The sequence below is a fragment of the Piliocolobus tephrosceles genome, chromosome 12 (assembly GCF_002776525.5).
Source record: "Piliocolobus tephrosceles isolate RC106 chromosome 12, ASM277652v3, whole genome shotgun sequence".
Lineage (NCBI taxonomy): Eukaryota > Metazoa > Chordata > Mammalia > Primates > Cercopithecidae > Piliocolobus > Piliocolobus tephrosceles.
Window position 1 is genome coordinate 92,113,507 of NC_045445.1, and position 22,380 is coordinate 92,135,886.

Below are 22,380 nucleotides of genomic sequence, written 5' to 3' on the forward strand. Positions count from 1 at the left end.
AAAAACAACAGCACACTAAAATAAGCAAATAGAAACAAGTAAGTCTTGACAATTTTTATTTATTATTGATGTTTAAACATAAGTTAACTGGCAAATGCATCGTCAAAGACTTTGCAGTACTTGAGGTGTTGTTTTGAGGGTTCTTTGACTCAAGACATGTTGCCATTCCTTACATTTAAAACTAAATGAAATTATATGTAGTTTATATAATTTATAAAATACAAATTATTTATATTTTATAAGCATAACTCCTTACCAATAACCATAAGCCCTTACCACATTCAAAATGACAATCATTTTCATCACCTCCTAAGGCTTTTGCATGCCCCTTTATGCTGCTTCCCTCCCTACCCATCCCCATCCGTGTCCCTAGGCAACCACTGATCTGCTTGCTCTCACTATAGGTTAGTTTGTGCTTTATAGAATTTTATATAAATAGAATTATATACTGTATACTCTTTTTTGTCTTCTTGAAATCAGCATGGTTATTTTCAGATTCACCCATGCTTTTATTTCTATCAATAGTTCATTAGTATTTGTCATAGCATAGTATTTCATTGTATGGTAATTTGGATTGCTTCCAGTTTTTCACTAGTACAAATGAAGCTGCTTGAAACATTCACATACAAGTCTATATGTGGACCTATGCTTTCATTTCTTTTAGATAAAAACTCAGGAGCAGTAATATTGTATGTGTGCCCTCAACACCTTAAGTTCGGGTTAATGTTGCAGATTGATCTCACCTTGATGCTTAGAGTCCTGTTGATACTACAGATTGAACGGATTTGATCTCAGACCACACCAGTCAGATTAATCAGAGTGACTGACTAACTGGCATGTTATTATATCAGTGGGTTAAAGATGACCTCCATATATTGGCTTCTATATTGCCATTATACTTCCTCACAGCAGGTTGAAATCCTGCCAAAGCCAAACTCAAATTTTTTGCACATACAATTGCTTTAAATATACCTCAAGTAAGCACATATGTAGCCACTTAGGGCTTGCCTGCCTTGCATGCCCCACAAAACTGCACCGACATCTGCTAGCCCGGTTAAGGCAAACACAGGGATTATAAAAGACCCCATGCTACTGCTTGCCTCCAGAGCTCTCTGACCCAGAGACTCTCACTCCTGCTGCTGAATCATATCACCCAGGCACATAAGGCCCTCTCCTATTCTCCTTTACCCCAGGAGTTGCCTTGCCCTCTTCCCCTTTGGGGCAGCGGCCCTCTGCTGCTGCCTCTGGAAGGTCTGATGTGAGAGACTTCCCCTCTCTGGCAATCTGTCAAAGCACTGCCGAAATAAAAAGCTTCTTGGCAGGGCCTGGTGGCTCACACCTGTAATCCCAGCAGTTTGGGAGGCTGAGGCGGTGGATCACCTGAGGTCAGGTTTTTGAGACTAGCCTGGCCAACAGGGTGAAACCTCATCTCTACCAAAAAAACACAAAAATTAGCCAGGCATTGTGGCGGGCACCTGTAATCCCAGCTACATGGGAGGCTGAGGCTGGAGAATCACTTGAACTCAGGAGGTGGAGGTTGCAGTGAGTGGAGGTCATGCCACTGCATTCCAGCTTGGGCAACAGAGTGAGACTCCTTCTCACAAAAACAAACAAACAAACAAACAAAAACGGTTCTTGGGCGCTACTTCCATCTCGTGGTCATGTCTTCTTCATTGATCAGCCCAGAAATCTTGGAACTCACTGCAAGTGGTGAGGAGGATGGGATTTTCGTGAACAAGAAACTGGTAGAGGGTCTACCCAGTCAGTAGGACAATCAATTGAAAAATCAGTCCTAGGCAGCCTTAGGTGCTCAGACTCTACATTTAGAATGCCTCTGTAGCAGTTTTGCACAGCATCGCTCATTGCTGTACTGCAACAATATAGTTTTTGCAGTCTCATTGACCTGGCCTGGAGGTAGCACCAGTAGTTGAGTGAAACCACAACATTAGAACTGACTTTTGGGGTCTGAGATGCCAAGGTCCTGGGGAAGGAGATCAGCCCACTTACCTGGGTCTGCCCCTCAGTTGATGTTGGACATTGTGCACCTGTGCACTTGAATAGAAAAAAGAAGGGTGTGCATGCCTCGGGAACAAGGGTGAGTCACCCTGGACTGCATAACAGGCTATGGTGGGAAGTGCTCCCCGTGGCTGGGTTGAGGATTTGGGGTAGTCTGAGATGTGAGGATGTCCTCCTCCCCAGAGACAGCTAGGCAAGTAAATGAGCCAGTAAGGCAGAGACATCAGGCCAAGGTTGGTCTCCTAAGGGCAGCTGGTGGAGGGGACCTTTGAAAGCAGGTAGCATGCCTCTACTGTTGTTACACTCAATTATGATGTTGCAGTTGTCATCATGCTATCCCCTCTCCAGAGGGATATTAATATCTCAACCTCTGGGCTGAGCTAGCTAGAGTGTTACTTAAAGTGACTAAAGGCAAAAATGTTTATATCCCTACCCCTCCCGGAACTCTACAAGAGGTTGCTGTCAGGTCGAACAGGCAATCCTAACCATGAAGTATGTGCTGACCTTGCTGGCAGCAATATATCACCAGGATGCCACCCAGAAAAGATGTAAGAGCCCAAACTCCTGGGAGAGACAGTTTGGACAAGAGGTCCCTGGAGAGGAGAATAGGTGCTCTCCAGAAGAAAAGGCAGCACAGTGTCACCATGCTAGGGACTGGGATAATTTACCCTCTGGTTTGCCTATAGCCACCCAGAAAGTAATAAAAATGGAAAAGACAATAAGGGAGAGCCAAGAAGGAAGGGTCAGTTCTTGCTCGGAAGAGGAGTCTCATCCTCTCTCTTACCCGAGCCCCAGGCCAAGAACCAAATAAACAAGAGGCTGTTTGGCTCTATAGAATGCATCTGGCAGGGAACAAAGTCCACCTAATGGGGAATGAAATTAAACAACTGGGAGTGATAGTACATGATGGAAAAATTGTGTCCCCACTAATGGATCCTGTATAATTAGAGCAGAATTTGGGAAGAAGAAACACAGAGGCATTAGACCTCTGTTCACATCTGTATTGTTGATGTGTATTTTTGTGGATTGGAAGGCTGCCCACCCTACATTAGACCTCATAATGGCCTGGGAAGACTGTCCAGGGAAAAGGTTAGCCAAGGCCAAAGATCTCCTCCACCAGTTGGACATGTTGGAGTGGAGGCAACAAATGAGGTGGGACAGGATGACTTGACAAGACTGGAGGAGTCTGAATCGAGTCCTGAGTCCACTCAATTGTTTCTCGCGGGGGCGGGAGTCCTGGGAAAATCTTTACTGGGCATGGTGGCTACTGCTAAAACAATTCAAGAGGCCATAGATGCACTGGATTTAATAGAAACTCATGAAAGACAAACTCAGAGTCAGATGCTGCCTGCTAACACTATAAACCCTGCCTAGCCTAAACCAAAGTTACTATCAACACTGAGGCTGCCCCCTCCTGGGCCAAACAAACCACCTGTGGCCAAGCCCTCATATATGCATCAACCATGAGATGAACAAAAGAGGTTATGTTAGACCCTAAGGCACAAGAAGGTCCCAAGTTGGATGATCTCTGGTGGATCACTGGAGTAACTGCAATACTTACTAGGATTAGATTACGACCCCCATTCCACAACTGTTTCTGATCACTGCCAAGTGGCTAAGAATCTTCTCCCAACAGGGATCCTGCAGTATCAGAAGGTCCCTTCTGACAGACAGTTGCCCTTTTACCATATTAACTGTGGCTTGGGCTCCAACAAACAACACTGGAGAACTCTGTCAGTCAGGGGTGCCCAAATCTCCCTAATGCCAAGAAACACTCATGCTTTAAAAGGAACCCCCTCCCCACCAAGGAGTTACCTGTGTGGGAGGAGGTTAATTAAAGAAATTAATTAAAGGGATAATTCCCCTCTTAACTATTAAAATGGGCCCAGTATTGGTAAAACGTGTGCTTCTGTCCCACTTGCCCCCACTCCAAGATGATCCGTTTCCCCATTATTGGAACAGACCTCCTGAAGCAGCAGATAAACTCATGACATAAGACTGAGGTTTTTATGCTACTGGTGGGCACTTCCTGGTAGGAACCAGTTAACCTGCCTCTCCTGGTTCAGGTGATTCATACACCACAGCAGAAGCTGAAGCAGGACACTGAAAGATTATGGCCTCTCACCAGTGACATTGATAGACAAGGAGCACCGATTCCTGCTACCTCACCTGTCAATTCCCCATATGGCCTACACTGAGAGACACTACTGAGTGGAGACTATAGACCATAGAGACTTCAACAGGGCTGTTCCCTTTATTAGAGCACCTCTATAGGACATTGTGGCCTTAACGGGTGTCATTCAAAACATCAGAGCTAAGTTTCTATTAATCCAGGACATCTAAGGCCCCCTGAATTTGAATCTGCAGTTATAGACTTGGCTAACACGTTCTATTCAGTAAAAATTTCACAGTTGAGTCAAACACATTTCACGTCTACCTTTGAGAGTCAATAGTACACCTTTACCCACTTGCTTTTAGGGTATTTATTTTGTTTCCCCTCATCTTCTTTGTGATGCTAGCTTTTTTGGGGGTACTTAAATAGTCCTTCAATTGCACAGTCTTTGCCAACAAGACATAGACACCTGCCCCACAATTTCACCAGAAACTATGCTTTGGAATTATATTGGTGACATCCTCCTCGCAGAACCTGACCAAGACTCTGTTTCACAGTTCATCACAACCCTGAATAAACAACCTCTTACTGAGAGTGGATGGGCAATTACACCATATAAGGTATAAGTCTGCAAAATTTTGGGAGCTACACTAGGCACTCAGAAGGGTGAACTATTTCCAATCTGGTAAAAGACAAGCTCCTCATGCTTAAACTGCCCACATCAGTAAAGAAGCCCCAACATTCATGAGGAATGATAGCACAATGCATTCCTCACCTCCAATATTTGCTGACCCTTGCTGAATTGTCTATTGAGACGCCTGTAAAGCTTCCCTTTCCCGGTGGGGACCTGAGCAACAACAGGCACTGGGTGAGCTAAAGGAGGCTAATACTTTGGCTCTCCCTCTAGTGCTCCCAAGGACAAGACTTGCAATTACAAGTTTCCACTGCTCCCAAATTTGCTTCCTGGAGCCTCTGGACCAAATGAACAGGTAAATGCCTACCCATGGGCTTTTGGTGTAAGCAGCTCTCAGCCTCAGCCTAAAGTATTCACTATACAGACACCCACTGGCAGCATACAGGACACTTACCAAAACTGAAGCCCTGGTGGGACAGAGAAAATTACGCTATTGACCGAGATTCCTGTTATGCCCTGGGTTATGGAAAGAGCTGCCTGTAAAATTGGATCAACAACAGAAGCTTCTTGATTAAAATGAAAATGGTATCTACAGGATTGAACTACACCTGGCCCTCCTGGAGTATCACTACTGTGTGAGTAAATGGCCACATATTCTGTCAGTGAGGTTAACTTACCAAAACCCCTGGAAATGCCCCTGGCTCTTGCTCATTGGGGAATGGAGGGAGAATGAGCAGCACTCTCAAGACAAGAAAATTAATGCTTTTCTTTACTAAAGGAGTGAGCGCAGTGTCTAAGGGAGTCAGATAAAAGATAGCCACAGCCTATCACCCTTATTCAAATACTCTAACTTCCATAAGGGGATGGACTGAAAGCCCAATGGGCCCGGCTGTGTGCAACACCCCTAGAAATAGAGAAGGCCTTCAACAAACATTTTACTAAGCTTCACATTTTTGGCAACTCCTGGTCAGTGGCTAATGGGCTATTGGGTTGGGACTTGGGCAAAATCAGGACTGGAACATACAAGGCTGAGACATTGTGGGTAAGGAGATGTGGGGAAAAATATCAGCACATTGGCCTCCACTCTGCGCATCTTTGTACACCATACATCAGCTCACAACAAACAATACAACCTGGAAGCTGACAAACTAGCTAAACTACCAAAGCAGTTAATCCTTTTGAAAAGAGGGGAGACACGAGAACTTCGGTAAGAGCTACCCTATACCCTACACAGGAGAGGTCAGGGCATTTAGACATCATGATGTCGTGAAAATCAACTGCTAATGAGAAATAGACCCAGCAAAGAGACATTTACACAAAGCCGTTAAGGACTGTACCACAGGCCAGAAATCTAGAGACTTGGACCTACTGCATGGGAGGAGAAGGGTCATATCAGAGCTGGCAAATCCAGTCAGTTTCATTGGACCTCTCTCAGAAGGAGCACGGATTATTACATATGCCACAACAGTGTAGTAATACCTACACAGGCTTACTCTTGGCTTACCCAGGAAACACACCAACCTCTGCTAATGTTATTGAGGAGTTGATAAAATAGTTTGTATGGCCTTTGGGAGTACAAAAATTATAGAAAGTTATCCAGTCAGATCAAGACTCTCACTTCTCTGCAAAGAAGATTCAACAGTAGGCATTACCAAAGAACACTGCTTGGATTTCTCATTTATTCTCTGGTCCTACAGTAGCAGGTATCACAGAAAGACACAATGGGATTTTTAAAACAAGGGTTATTGAAAGAACACACAGGACAATAGCATTCCCAGTAGCCAAAAATACTGCCCATAGTCATGCTTACATTAAATCTATACCTCTCTGGTATAAGCACACCATATTTTAATTCACAGCAAATAAAGAGACCACCAATAGAGATGCTGCAACCTCTGCTGATGTATGTACCCACTGGACACAACATGATTTACCAGTATTCGCAAATATGGGGACCCTGAAGTGACCGCCCACAGCAAAGGAACTTGGCTCTTCCACTTCTTCCTTCTCCCTCATGGAAAATCCAGAGCTTGATCATTTCTTTTCCCCTCAATCCTGACAAGGACCCGGCATGAACCACTCACTCTGGGTGCATTCTCAATCTTATTCTGTTCATTACCCAGCATTAAACTAGCAAACCAACCACTACTATCTGGAGAGAGAAGCATCCTCATTTTCTGCCCATGTACTTTGCTCCACTAAGGGCACTATGGAACAAACGTTGACCTGCTCTGAACACCCAGGAGATTGAACCAACAACTCTTGCAGCTGATAACAGCATTTGAGTGACTCCAAGAGGACAATCAGATTCCCTCCTGCTGGCTGCAAATGACTTCCGACATTTATGCCTATGCTGTTGTTCTGCCACTTCTTTACCTGAGAAAGTTCCTACCCTCACCAATGTCAATTATACCTCAATAGATGAAACCCACTATTACTAACTCATGTGACATTAAACAAATGGAGTAATGGGCCACTATCTATGGAGCCCAGATATAGTATGCACCAAATATTACAATCAGGATGCTTGCGATTGGTGCTAATGATATTAATGCTAATGTTTTATAGCATTAAAAATGCTATAATCCAGATCCAATACCCGCAAGCCCTACGGGATTACACAGATAAAATGATAGCTTTTTCTGATCCCGGAATGACAATAAATGCAATCGCCATGCACAGTGTATACCTTTACAACAATTGGCTTATTTTCCTATTAATTGTAATGATCTTTCTCTCCCTCCATTAGAATCCCTACTATTGAGATGGAAAGAAATTGTATTAGCCAAGCAGCCAAGTGAATCTTACCATGGACCTCCTCCCTAGTTGCTAATCAATGTATGCCAGGAAGGTAATGCATACTACACGACATTACCTGGGCCAAGACATTTCTTAAAATACACACACACACACACACACACACACACAGAGTACAACCAGCTTGGGAATTCTTCCCTAATCTAATCTCAATATACCAACTGCAAGTTTTACTTAACACTCAAAGGAAGAGAACTTTACAGCAATTGAAATGCTGACTGCCCACAGTGAAAAAATTATAGCTCGTGGGTATCACAACAAAGACAATTCTTGCAAAAAACATATTTGATCCCATGGAGAAATCTAACTACTCTTTGCATGGGAGTTTCTTCACCCACATTGATAGCTATTTGCTTATAGCTATTATGAAATTTGACAGGCCTACCGAAGCCACAATCATTAAAAACTTAGAAAATATTTGAGGGAAGTTGTTGCCCAATGTTACTTTTCTGGGGGCTACTTAAAAATCCATACACACATACATATGTAACAAACCTGCACGCTATGCACATGTACCCTAGAACTTAAAGTATAATAATAAATAAAAAATCCATACACATTCCAAACCTATAGAAGATAGAAACTGTACTGAGAAGACCTGTAGTGAAACTAACTTGGGAGGAATGTTTTTCATCTTTATTAAAACATTTGTATGTCTTTTCATTTCTTTTTCAACTTTCATTTTAGATTCAGTGGGCACATGTGAAGGTTTGTTACCTTGGTATATTGCATGATGCTGAGGTTTGGAGTACAAATGATCCCATCACCCAGGTACTGAGCATATCACCCAACAGTTTGTTTTTCAATCCTTGCTCCCCTCCCCCATTCCCCTCTAGTAGTCTCCAGTGTCTCAATAGACACTTTATGTCCATGAGCACTCGGGAGGAAATTTATTGGTGTAGTCACACTGCCACCTCCTAACAGGCCACTGCTGAGGTTATTAAAGGTATACAAACCTCTTCTCTATGAAAGATTCCCCTAAAATGGAGTCCATAAAGCATTTGCTCCCCCACTGAAACACAATAATGTTGTAATACAAGGGAACATAAATTGGACCTATGTCTTGATACAATTGATATCTTTTTTTTTTTTTGAGACTGAGTCTCGATCTGCCTCCCAGGCTGGAGTGCAGTGGTGTGATCTCAGCTCACTGAAACCTCTGCCTCCTGGTTTTAAGTGATTCTCCTGCCTCAGCCTCCCAAGTAGCTGGGACTACAGGAGCATGCCAACACACCGAGCTAATTCTTTTTTTTTTTTTTTTTTTTTTTTTTTTAATAGAGACGGGGTTTCACCATATTGGCCAGGCTGGTCTGGAACTCCTGACCTCATCATCTGCCTGACTCTGCCTCCCAAAGTGTTGGGATTATAGGGGTGAGCCACTGCACCCAGCTGATATCTGTTCACGCTACCTGACATCAAACTGTACTACAAGGCTACAGTAACCAAAACAGCATGGTACTGGTACCAAAACAGAGATATGGACCAATGGAACAGAACAGAGCCCTCAGAAATAATACCACACATCTACAGCCATCTGATCTTTGACAAACCTGAGAGAAACAAGAAATGGGGAAAGGATTCCCTATTTAATAAATGGTATTGGGAAAATTGGCTAACCATAAGTAGAAAGCTGAAACTGGATCCTTCCCTTACTCCTTATATGAAAATTAATTCAAGATGGATTAGAGACTTAAATGTTAGACCTAAAACCATAAAAACCCTAGAAGAAAACCTAGGGAATACCATTCAGGACATAGGCATGGGCAAGGACTTCATGTCTAAAACACCAAAAGCAACGACAACAGAAGTCAAAATTGACAAATGGGATCTAATTAAACTAAAAAGCTTCTGCACAGCAAAAGAAACTACCATCAGAGTGAACAGGCAACCTACAGAATGGGAGAAAATTTTTGCAATCTACTCATCTGACAAAGGGCTGATATTCAGAACCTACAAAGAACTCAAACAAATTTATGAGAAAAAAACAAACAACCCCATCAAAAAGTGGGCAAAGGATATGAACAGACATTTCTCAAAAGAAGACATTCATACAGCCAACAGACACATGAAAAAATGCTCGTCATCACTGGCCATCAGAGAAATGCAAATCAAAACCACAGTGAGATACCATCTCACAGCAGTTAGAATGGCAATCATTAAAAAGTCAGGAAACGTCAGGTGCTGGAGAGGATGTGGAGAAACAGGAACACTTTTACACTGTTGGTGGGATTGTAAACTAGTTCAACCATTGTGGAAAACATTATGGTGATTCCTCAAGGATCTAGAACTAGAAATACCATATGACCCAGCCATCCCATTACTGGGTGTATACCCAAAGGATTATAAATCATGCTGCTATAAAGACACATACACACATATGTTTCTTGTAGCACTATTCACAATAGCAAAGACTTGGAATCAACCCAAATATCCATCAGTGACAGACTGGATTAAGAAAATGTGGCACATATACAGCATGGAATACTATGCAGCCATAAAAAAGGATGAGTTTGCGTCCTTTGTAGGGACATGGATGCAGCTGGAAACAATCATTCTCAGCAAACCATCACAAGAACAGAAAACCAAATACCGCATGTTCTCACTCATAGGTGGGAATTGAACAATGGGATCACTTGGACTCTGGAAGGGGAACATCACACACCAGGGCCTATTATGGGGAGGGCGGAGGGGAGAGGGATCGCATTGGGAGTTATACCTGATGTAAATGACGAGTTGATGGGTGCTGTCGAGTTGATGGGTGCAGCACACCAACATGGCACAAGTATACATATGTAACAAATCTGCACATTATGCACATGTACCCTAGAACTTTAAGTATAATAATAAAAAAAACCTTAAAGACCGGAAATAATAATGAACAGAGCATAAAAAAATAAAATTGAAATGAAGAAAACAATAAAAAATATCAATGACAAAAAAAGTTGGTTTTTTGAAACGTTAAACATAATTGGCAAACCTCTAGCCAGACTAAGAAAAAGAGAGAAGATACAAATAAATAAAATCAGAAATGAAAAATAAGACATTACAATGGATACCACAGAAATGGGAAGTATAATAAATTTGTGGCTACTATGAACAACTGCATTCCAGTAAATTGGAAAAACTAGAATAAATGGATAAAAAAAAAAAAAAAAAAACTTGGTTCACCTGTTTTGTTCACTCGTATGCGAGTGCCTCATAATTCAGGATCTAATTTGGTGTGTGGCTAGACTAACAACTTTCTTCTTGGACTGCCAAGTGCACCTGCAAAACCTATCCCACACTCATGGGAACACACTAATGCTATTTACTATTGGCAATCGTCAGGAAACTCAAGCACAACGCACAACAGTCACAGCAAGGAGGAACATACAATTGCCAACTACATCAAATGTGCCTATTGCCTTAGCCATAGCAACATATAAGATGGTAAATTTAACCTAATACAGGGCTTGCTTCTGCCAACCTGATTTTAGAAAATAGTGTAATACTTCTTCCCTGGCCATGCTGCATCACATACCTCACTTATCTAGATAAGCCTGTTCCCCTAACCATTGACAATCAACAATCTTATCCAGAGGCTTATCTCTCATAAATGTATAGACAATTGTGGGCTGAGCCCACAACAAATTTAGTTAACCCAGGTGCTGAATGCAAGGTGGATAACACAAGCTTGCTTGACTATACCATTTTCTGTTCCTATTAACACAATCTGGAACTTCTGGAACTTCACGAAGCCACATGAACTTCCCTTCAGTGCAACACAGAGAACACAGGCAGCAGAGGGAGTCTGGTGGTCCTGTAAAGGAATCAAATGGCTTCCATATTACAATCTTCTCCTCATCCAACCCTGAAGAATATTTCCTGCACTTGGGATTGGTGCAAAATTCCAGTAGAATTTTATTCAACAGTGGAACCCCCTCCCCAAGTACATGCCACCACCAAACCACACTAGTTGCGACTCCCCAGTGTCACAAACAAGCTTTCCAAATAGTTCCTCATGGTACTAACTTCCCTAGGATCACTAATTTTGGAGGCAGTAGGAACAGTATGTGTGTGGAACAGCACACCACAATTAAGAGAAACACAGATAGCCGTGTTGAAGGAATTACCCACACAAATTAGATAAACAGCCCAAGGACCGAAACTCTTTGTGGAATCTCACTGTACTTCAGGGGCCATGATGTGAGATAATTGCATAGCCATAGGTCAGGTATTTGACTGCTGGAGGGAGCAGAGAGCAAGAGGGCTGTGTGTTTGCTAAAATTATCTTGCTGCATGTGTGTAGATAACACCAAGTTTTACAGATAGCTGGGGTCATTTGCCAAAGGGGATATAAATGCCACTCTATTGTCTAAACGGATTGGTCAAATCAAAATTGTCTCCTTTTCTAATCTATTCTAATGACTGCCCAAGTGGGCAGACTGGCTGAGAACTGGCTTTAAAATCCAATTTGTAGCCTTATAGCATTCTGGGTCTTGAGGACGCTTCATCGCTGGCTCCCAACTCAAATGCCATGAAATAGCATACAACTTAGATTGTAGAACAACATTGGGCCAAGGCATGGACTGTTATATGAGTGGGTTAATATCTTTAGATGGTGCTGTGTATCTTGTCACCTATATTCAGAGACAGCTAAGACCATTAGCTCAAAGCTCATTGGAACTAAAATCAAATGTTTACACATCAATTGCTTTAAATATGGCCCTCAATAAGCACACTTTTAGCCATTTGGAACCCATCCACATTGCACCCTCTGTAAAACTAGACACAGCATCTGCTAGCCATAGATAGGATATACTCTGGGGCTGGAAAGAAGCCTCAAGCCTCTGATGCCCATGGAAGCTCTCTGACCCAGAGACTCCACACCAGGCTGCTGAGTAACATCCCATAGACACATAAGCCTCCTGTCCAATTCTTCTCTTCATTGGAAGTTGCCTTGAACTCTTCCTCTTCTGGGTGGTGGCCTCTTGCTGCTGCCTTTCTCTGGAAGGTCTCCTGCTGTGAGGGAAGTTCCGCTCTCCTGAAACCTTTCAAAGGACGACCCAAATAAAGCACGTTGTGTGCTACTGCCATCTCGTGGTCATGACTTTTTCCTTGCTCAGCCCTGACATCAAGAAAATCGGCACACATACTTAATGACAAAATTTGTCAAAAGCCTTGTTCTTTTTGCTTAGGATTGCCTTGGGTATATGGGCTCTTTTTTGGTTCCATATGAAATTTAAAGTGATTTTTTCTAATTCTGTGAAGAAAGTCAATGGTAACTTAATGAGGATAGGATTGAATCTATAAATTACTTTGGGGGGTCGTATGGACATTTTCACCATATTGATTCTTCCTATCCATGACCATGGAATGTTTTTCCATTTGTTTGTGTCTCTCGTTTCCTTGAGCAGTGGTTTGTAGTTTTCCTCCAAGAGATCCTTCACATCCCTTGTAAGACGTATTTCTAGGTATGTTATTCTCTTTGTAGCAATTGCGAATGGGAGTTCAATCGGGACTTGACTCTTTGTCTATTATTGGTGTATAGGAATGCTTGTGATTTTTGCACATTTATTTTGTATCCTGAGACTTTACTGAAGTTGCTTATCCGCTTAAGGAAATTTTGGACTGAGGCGATGGGGTTTTCTAAATATACAATCATGTCATCTACAAACAGAGACAATTTGACTTCCTCTCTTCCTATTTGAATACCCTTTATGTCTTTCTCTTGCCTGAATGCCCTGGCCAGAACTTCCAATATTATGTTGAATAGGAGTGGTGAAAGAGGACATCCTTGTCTCATACCAGTTTTCAAAGGAAATGCTTCCAGCTTTTGCCCATTCAGTGTGATATTGACTGTGGGTTTGTCATAAATAGTTCTTATTATTTTGAGATACATTCCATCAATACCTAATTTATTTAGAGTTTTTAGCATGAAAGGGAGTTGAATTTTATCTCAGGACTTTTCTGCATCTATTGAAGTAATCATGTGGTTTTTGTCATTGGTTCTGTTTATGTGACGGATTACGTTTATTGATTTGCGTATGCTGAACCAGTCTTGCATCCCAGGGATGAAGTCAACTTGTTCGTGGTAGATAAACTTTCTGGTGTGCTGCTGGATTCGGTCTGCCAGTATTTTATTGATGATTTTCACTTCGATGTTCATCAGGGATATTGGCCTAAAATTTTATTGTTTTGTTGTGTCTCTGCCAGGTTTTCGTATCTGGATGATGCTGGCCTCATAAAACGAGGTAGAGAGGAGTCCTTCTTTTTCTATTGTTTGGAATAGTTTCAGAAGGAATGGTACCAGCTCCCCTTTGTACCTCTGGTAGAATTTGGCTGTAAATCCATCTGGTCCTGGGCTTTTTTGGTTGGTAGGCTATTAATAACTGCCTAAATTTCAGAACTTATTATTGGTCTATTCAGAGATTCAACTTTTTCCTGGTTTAGTCTTGGGAGGGTGTATGTGTCCAGGAATTTATCAATTTTTTTTAGATTTTCTAGTTTATTTGCATAGAGCTGTTTATAGTATTCTCTGATGGTAGTTTGTCTTTCTGCAGGATCAATGGTGATATCTACTTTATCATTTCTTATTGTGTCTATTTCATTCTTCTCTCTTTTCTTCTTTATTAGTGTGGCTAGCAATCTATCAATTACGTTAATCTTTTCAAAAAACCAACTCCTGGATTCATTGATTTTTTGAAGGGGTTTTCGTGTCTCTACCTCCTTCAATTCTGCTCTGATCTTAGTTATTTCTTGATTTCTGTTAGCTTTGAATTTATTTGCTCTTGTTTCTCTAATTACTTTAATTGTGATGTTAAGGTATTGATTTTAGATCTTTCCCGCTTTCTCCTATGGGCATTTAGTGCTACAAATTTCCCTGTAAGCACTGTTTTAGCTGTGTCCCAGAGATACTGGTACCTTGTGTCTTTGTTCTCATTGGTTTCAAATAACTTATTTATTTCTGCCTTAATTTCGTTATTTACCCAGTAGTCATTCAGGAGCAGGTTGTTCAGTTTCCATGTAGTTGTGCGATTTTGAGTGAGTTTCTTAATCATGAGTTCTAATTTGATTGTACTGTGGTCTGAGAGACTGTCTGTTATAATTTCCATTCTTTTGCATTTGTTGAGGAGTGTTTTACTTCCAATTCTGTGGTTAGTTTTAGAATAAGTGCTATGTGTTGCTGAGAAGAATGTATATTCTGCTGACTTGTGGTGGAGAGTTCTGTAGATGTCTATTACGTCAGCTTGGTCCAGAGCTGAGTTCAAGTCCTGAATATCCTTGTTGTTTTTCTGTCTTGGTGATCTGTCTAATATTGACAGTGGGATGATAAAATCTCCCACTATTGCTGTGTGGAAGTCTGCAAAGTCTCTTTGTAGGTCATTAAAAACTTGCTTTATGAATCTGGGTGCTTCTGTATTGGGTACATATATATTTAAGATAGTTAGCTCTTCTTGTTGCATTGATTCCTATATGATTATGTAATGCCCTTCTTTTTTTTTTCTTTGTTGGTTTAAAGTCTATTTTATCAGAGACTAGGATTGCAACCCCTGCTATTTATTTATTTATTTATTTATTTATTTTGCTTTCCAATTGTTTGATAAATATTCCTCCATCCTTTTATTTTGAGCCTATGTGTATCTTTGAACATGAGATGGGTCTCCTGTATACAGCACACAGATGGATGTTGAATTTTTATTCAATTTGCCAGTCTGTGTCTTTTAATTGGGGCATTTAGCCCATTTACATTTAAAGTTAATATTGTTATGTGTGAATTTGATCCTGTCATTATGATGCTAGCTGGTTATTTTGCCCATTAGTTGATGCAATTTCTTCATAATGTTGATGGTCTTTACAATTTGGTATGTTTTTGTGGTGGCCGGTACTGGTTGTTCCTTTCCATGTTTAGTGCTTCCTTCAAGAGCTCTTGTAAGGCAGGCCTGCTGGTGACAAAATAACCCAGCATTTGCTTGTCTGTAAAGAATTTTATTTCTCCTTCGCTTATGGAGCTTAGTTTGGCTGGATGTGAAATTCTGGTTTGAAAATTATTTTCTTTAAGAATGTTGAATATTGGCTCCCATTCTCTTCTGGCTTGTAGGGTTTCTGCTGAGAGATCCACTGTTAGTCTGATGGGCTTCCTTTAGTGGGTAACTTGACCTTTCTCTCTGGCTGCCCTTAACATTTTTTCCTTCATTTCAACCTTGGTGAATCTGACCATTATGTGGCTTGGGGTTTCTCTTCTTGAGGAGTATCTTTGTGGTGTTCTCTGTATTTCCTGAATTTGAATGCTGTCCTGTCTTGCTAGGTTGGAGAACTTCTCCTGGATAATATCCTGAAGAGTGTTTTCTAACTTGGTTCCATTCTCCCCATCACTTTCTGGTACACCAGTCAAACGTATATTTGGTCTTGTTACATAGTCCCATATTTCTTGGAGGCTTTGTTTGTTTGTTTTCACTCTTTTCATCCCTAATCTTGTCTTCTTGCTTTATTTCATTAATTTGATCTTCAATCACTGATATACTTTCTTCCACTTGATTGAGTCGGCTATTGAAGCTTGTGCATGCATCAAGAAGTTCTTGTGCAATGGTTTTTAGCTCTACCAGGTTATTTAAGGTCTTCTCTACACTGTTTATTCTAGTTAGCCATTCTTCTCACCTTTTTTCAAGGTTTTTAGCTTCCTTGCAATGCTCCTTTAGCTCAGAGAAGCTTCTTATTACCGACCTTCTGAAACCTACATCTGTCAACTTGTCAAACTCATTCTCTGTCCAGTTTTGTTCTCTTGCTGCTGAGGAGCTTCACTCCTTTGGAGAAGAGGTGCTCTGCTTTTTGGAATTTTCAGTTTTTCTGCTCTGGGTTGTCCCCATCTTTGTGGTTTTATCTACTGTTGGTCTTTAATGTTGGTGACCTACAGATGGGGTTTGGGTGTGGATGTCCTTTTTGTTGATATAGATGCTATTGCTTTCTGTTTGTTAGAGTTCCTTCTAACAGTCAGATCCTTCAGCTGCAGGTCTGTTGGAGTTTGCTGGAGGTCCACTCCAGACCCTGTTTGCCTAGGTATCACCAGCAGAGGCTGTGGAACAGCAAATATTGCTGCCTGATTATTCCTCTGAAAGCTTCACCCCAGAGGGGCACCCGCCTGTTTGAGGTGTCTGTTGGCCCCTGCTGGGAGATGTTTCCCAGTCTGGCTACATGGGAGTCTGGGACCCGCTTAAGACAGCAGTCTGTTCATTCTTGGAGCTCGAATGCCGTGCTGAGAGAACCACTGCTCTCTTCAGAGCTGTCAGACAAGGATGTTTAAGTCTGGAGAAGTTGCCTGTGGCCTTTTGTTCTACTATGCCCTACCCCCAGAGATGGAATCTACAGAGGCAGTAGGCCTTGCTGAGCTGTGGTGGGGTTCGCCCAGTTCATACTTCCATTCCTCTTTGTTTACACTGTGAGCTATTCAAGCCTCAGCAATGGTGGATGACCCTCCCCCTGGCAAGCTACAGCATCACAGGTCAATCTCAGATTGCTGCACTAGTAGTGAGCAAGGCTCCATGAGCTGGGACCAACCAAATCAGTCACGGGAGTGTATTTCCTGGTCTGCCTGTTGCTAAGACTGTTTGAATAGTGCAGTATTTGATCAGGAATGTACCATTTCCCCAGGTACAGTGTGTCATGGCTTCCTTTGGCTAGGAAAGGGAAATCCCCCAACCCCTTGCATTTCCCAGGTGAGGCGATGCCCTGTCCTGCTTCAGCTCAGCCTCTTTGGGCTGCACCCACTCTCCAATTAGTCCCAGTGAGATGAACCAGGTACCTCAGTTGGAAATGCAGAAATCACCTGTCTTCTGTGTCAATCTCGCTGGGAGCTGCAGTCCAGAGCTGTTTCTATTCGGCCATCTTGGAAACTACCTCTTGTTTTATTTCTAATTGAGCTTATTTGAATTTCCTCTTGTCTTTTCTTGGTTAATATTGTTAATGGTCTTGATAGATTATGTTACAGTTATTGTTTAGTTTAAAGAATTTTTTCTTTTTTTTTTTGAGACAGAGTCTCACACTGTCACTGAGGCTGGAGTGCAATGGCACGATCTTGGCTCACTGCAACCTCCACCTCCCGAGTTCAAGCGATTCTCCTGCCTCAGCCTCATGAGTAGTTGGGATTACAGGCACCTGCCACCATGCCTGGCTAATTCTTTTTTGGTATTTTTTAGTAGAAATGGGGTTTTACTATGTTGGTCAGGCTGGTCTCAAACTCCTGACCTTGTGATCCACCCACTTCAGTCTCCCAAAGTGCTGGGATTACAGGCATGAGACACCACACTCGGCCAAAATTTTTTTTCATTTCCATTTTGATTTTATTGTTGAAGCAATAATTATTCAGGAGCAGGTTATTTAATTTCTATGTATTTGCATGGTTTTGAACTTTCCTTTGGAGTTGATTTCCAGTTTAATTCCACTGTGGATGAGAAAGTACTTGATATAATTTTAATTTTCTTAAATTTATTGAGAATTATTTTGTGGCCTATAATATGGTCTACCTTGAAGAAAGTTTCATGTGCTGATAAATACAATGTATATTCTGCATCTGTTGGGTAGAATGTTCTGTAAATATTTGATAAGTCCTTTTGTTCCAGGGTACAGTTTAAATCCATTTTTTCTTTGTTGACTTTCTGTCTTGATGACATGTCTAGTGCTGTCAGTGGAGTATTAAAGTCTCTCTCTATTATTGTGTTGTTGTCTATCTCATTTCTTAGGTTTAGTGGTCATTGTTGTATAAACTTGGGAGCTCCAGTGTTAGGTGCATATCTATTTAGGATTGTGATAATTTCCTGTTGGACAAGGCCTTTCATCATTATATAATGTCCTCTTTGTCTTTTTAAACTGCTGCTGTTTTAAAGATTGTCTTGTCTAGTATAAGCATAGCTACTTCTGCTCACTTTTGGTTTCCATTTGCGTGAAATGTTTTGTTCTACCTCTTTACTTTAAGTTTATGTGTGTCCTTATGTGAGGTGTGTCTCTTGAAGGCAGCAGGCTGTTGTTTGATGAATTCTTATCCATTCTGCAATTCTTTATGCTTTAAGTGGAGCATTTAGGCCATTTACATTCAACATTAGTATTAAGATGTGAGGTACTATTCCATTCATTGTGTTATTTGTTGCCCACATACCTTTTTTCTTTAATTGTATTTTTGTTTCATAGGTCCTGTGAGATCTAGGCTTTAAAGAGGTTCTCTTTTGATGTGTTTCAAGGATTTGTTATAAGATTTAGAGCTCTTTTACCAGATCTTGTAGTGCTGGCTTGGTGCTGGTGAATTCTCTTGGCATTTGTTTGTCAGAAAAAGACTATCTTTCCTTCGTTAATGAAGCTAAGTTTTGCTGAATGCAAAATTCTTGGCTGATAATTGTTATGTTTAAGGAGGGTGAAGATACGACCCCAATCACTTCTAGCTTGCAGGGTTACTGCTAAGAAATCTGCTGTTAATCTTACAGGCTTCCCTTTATAGGTTACCTGGTGATTTTGCCTCACACTAGCATGGAATGTTTTCTCATGCATTTGTGTCATCTATGATATCTTTTAGCGGTGTTTTGTAATTCTCATTGTAGAGGTCTTTTACCTCCCTGATTAACTGTATTTCTAGATTGTTTTGTTTTGTTTTTTGTAAACAAAACAGGAAAATATCCATCTTCTGCATATGAGTAACCAGTTGTTTTTGGCTATTGTGAATGGGATTGTGTTCTTCATTTGGTTCTCTGCTTGAAAGTTACTGCTGTATAGTTATGCTATGGATTTTTGTATATTACTTTTACCTCCTGAAACTTTGCTGAAGTTGCTTATCAGATCTAGGGTTTTTAGGTAGAGGCTATGAAGTTATTTAGGGATAGAATTATACTGTTTGTGAATATAGGTAGTTTTACTTCCTCTCTTTCTATTTGGATGCCTTTAATTTTTTTTTTTTCTTCTGCATCACTTCTCTGGGTACAACTTCCAGTACTATGTTAAATATGAGTGGTAAGAGTGGGCATCCTTGTCTTGTTGCAGTTCTCAAGCGGAATGCTTCCAGCTTTTGCCCATTCAGTATGATGTTGGCTCTGGGTTTGTCATTGATGGTTCTTGTTATTTTGGTGAGGTATAGTCTTTCAATACCTAGTTTGTGGGTGGTTTTTCACATGAAGGGATATTACGTTTTATTAAAAGGCTCATCTGCATCTATTGAGATGACCATGTGGTTTTCCTTTTTAGTTATACTTTTAAATAAATTACATGTATTCATTTATGTATGTTGAAATAATATGCATCCCATGAATAAATCCTCCTTGATTATGGTGGATTAGATTTTTCATGTGCTGCTGACTTTGGTATGCTAGTATTTTGTTGAGGATTTTTGCATCTATGTTAATCAGGTTTATTATCATGAAGATTTCTTTTCTTCATTTTGTCTCTATCAGGTTTTAGTAACAGAGTGATGCTGGTCTCATATAATTAGTTAGAAGGGAAGTTCTCCTTCTAAATTTTTTGTTATAGTTTGGGAAGGATCAATACTAGGTCTTCTTTGTACATCTGGTAAAATTTGGTTGTGAATCTGTCTGGTACAGAGCTTCTGGTTGTAAGGTTTTTGTTTTTGTTTTTGTTTTTTTTTTTCCTTACCGAATTTTGGAAGTCATTATTGCTATGTAAGGGATTCAATTTCTTCTTGGCTCATTCCTCTGTGTCTAGGTATTTATGCATTTTTTCTAGGTTTTAGAACTTGTGTGCATAGAAGTATTTATAATACTCTGAAGGGTTTCATATTTCTGTGGAGTTGGTGGTAATGTCCCCTTTGTCATATGATTGTGTTCATTTCAGTCTTCTCTCATCTTTTTATGAGTCTTGCTAGTGGTCTATCAATCTTATTTATTTATTTATTTTTAAAAAACAAACTCTTTGGTTTACATTTTCTGTGTTTGTGTCTGTGTGTGTGTGTCAATTTTATTATGTTCAGCTCTGATTTGTGTTATGTCTTTTATATTGCTAATTTTTATTTCAATATAATCTTGTTATTCTATTACATGCCAGTATGATGTTAAGCTGTTAATTTGAGATCTTTATTTTTCTTGTGAGTACATACTGCTGTAATCTTCCCTCTTAATCCTGCTTTAGCTGTGTCTCAGATATTCTGATATATTGTATGTATGTTAATCTTATAATCAATTTTCTTTTCATTTCTGCCTTAATTTCATTGTTTACACCAAAGTCATTAGAACTAGGTTTTTAAATTTCTATGTAATTGTATGGTTTTGAAGAATTTTCTTGCTATTCATTTATATTTTTATTGTTATTGTGGTGTGGCCTAAGAGTGTGGTTGGTATGATTTCAGTTTCTTTGAATTGCTTGAGATTGCTTTAGGTTGAGAATGTGGTAGATTTTAGAGGATGTGCCATGTGCACTTTAAAAAATGTATATTCTGTTGTTTCTGGTGTAATGTTCTATAGATGTCTATTAGATCCATTTTGTCAAGTGTTGAATATAGTACCTGAATATCTTTGTTAGTTTCCTGCCTTAATGATCTGTCTAACACTGTTGGTAGGGTTTTGAAGTTCCCTAATCTTATTTGTATATTTATCTAAGCCTCCTTAAAGATTTTATGACTTGTTTAATAAATGTGGGTGCTCCAGTGTTGGGTGTACATATACTTAGGATAGTGAAGTTTTCCTGTTGAATTGAATCCTTTACAATTATGTGATGCCATTGTTTGTCTTTTCTGATCATTATTGTTTTAAGGTTTAGTTTTGTCTGAAGTAAGAATAGCAACTCCTGTTGATTTTATTTTTTGTATGTTTGATAGACTGCTTTTCATCTCTTTTTTTTTTTTTTTTTTTTTTAACTCTGAACTTTTTATTGGCCTCCTGCTCCCCAAAGGGTACCCTGCTTCTGCTGGCTTAATGCCTCAGAACTTTGGTGTCGTTGGTCTCAGACACCACTTTGCCATCCACTATCCGGCGGGTGGTGGTCTTTTGGATGGTTTGCATGGAGTTGCTGCTGTCCAAGGCATCACCAAGATTGAATTCCTCGCCGTCTTCCAGCAGGCGGCGGTAGGTGGCAATCTCAGCTTCCAGCTTGACCTTGATGTTCAGCAGGGCCTCATACTCCTGGGCCTGTCGCTGTCCCTCTGCCCAGGTCTGTGCCAGCTCTGACTCCAGGTGCAGCAGGATCCCATTGAGCTGCTCCATCTGTAGGGCATAGCGGGCCTCCACCTCCCTCAGGCTGTTCTCCAAGCTGGCCTTCAGATTTCTCATGGAGTCCAGGTCGATCTCCAAGGACTGGACTGTACGTCTCAGCTCTGTGAGCGTCGTCTCAGCAGCTCCAACCTCGGCGGACTGTGTGGTGACCACTGTGGTGCTCTCCTCAATCTGCTGAGACCAGTACTTGTCTAACTCCTCTCGGTTCTTCCGAGCCAGCTCGTCATATTGGACCCGGATGTCTGCCATTATCTTGGCGAGGTCCTGAGATTTGGGGGCATCTACCTCCACGGTCAACCCAGAGCTGGCAATCTGGGCTTGTAGGCCTTTTACTTCCTCTTCGTGGTTCTTCTTCATGAAGAGCAGCTCCTCCTTGAGAGCCTCGATCTCTGTCTCCAGCTGCAGTCGAGTGACATTGGTGTCATCAATGACCTTGCGGAGCCCATGGATGTCATTCTCCACAGACTGGCACATGGCCAGCTCTGTCTCATACTTGACTCTAAAGTCATCAGCAGCAAGACGGGCATTGTCAATCTGAAGAATGATGCGGGCATTGTCCACAGTATTTGCGAAGATCTGAGCCCTCAGGTCCTCGATGATCTTGAAGTAATGGCTCCAGTCTC

At 41.0% G+C, this 22,380-nt stretch overlaps 1 pseudogene across 1 annotated transcript; it reads right to left on the bottom strand.

Annotated features, from left to right (window-relative positions):
* Positions 1–21,400: 21,400 nt before the first annotated feature.
* Positions 21,401–22,374, bottom strand: LOC113222221 (annotated as a pseudogene). The gene has a single exon (XR_003308288.2). The product of XR_003308288.2 is annotated as a keratin, type I cytoskeletal 18 pseudogene (transcript).
* Between the last annotated feature and the right edge of the window lie 6 nt (positions 22,375–22,380).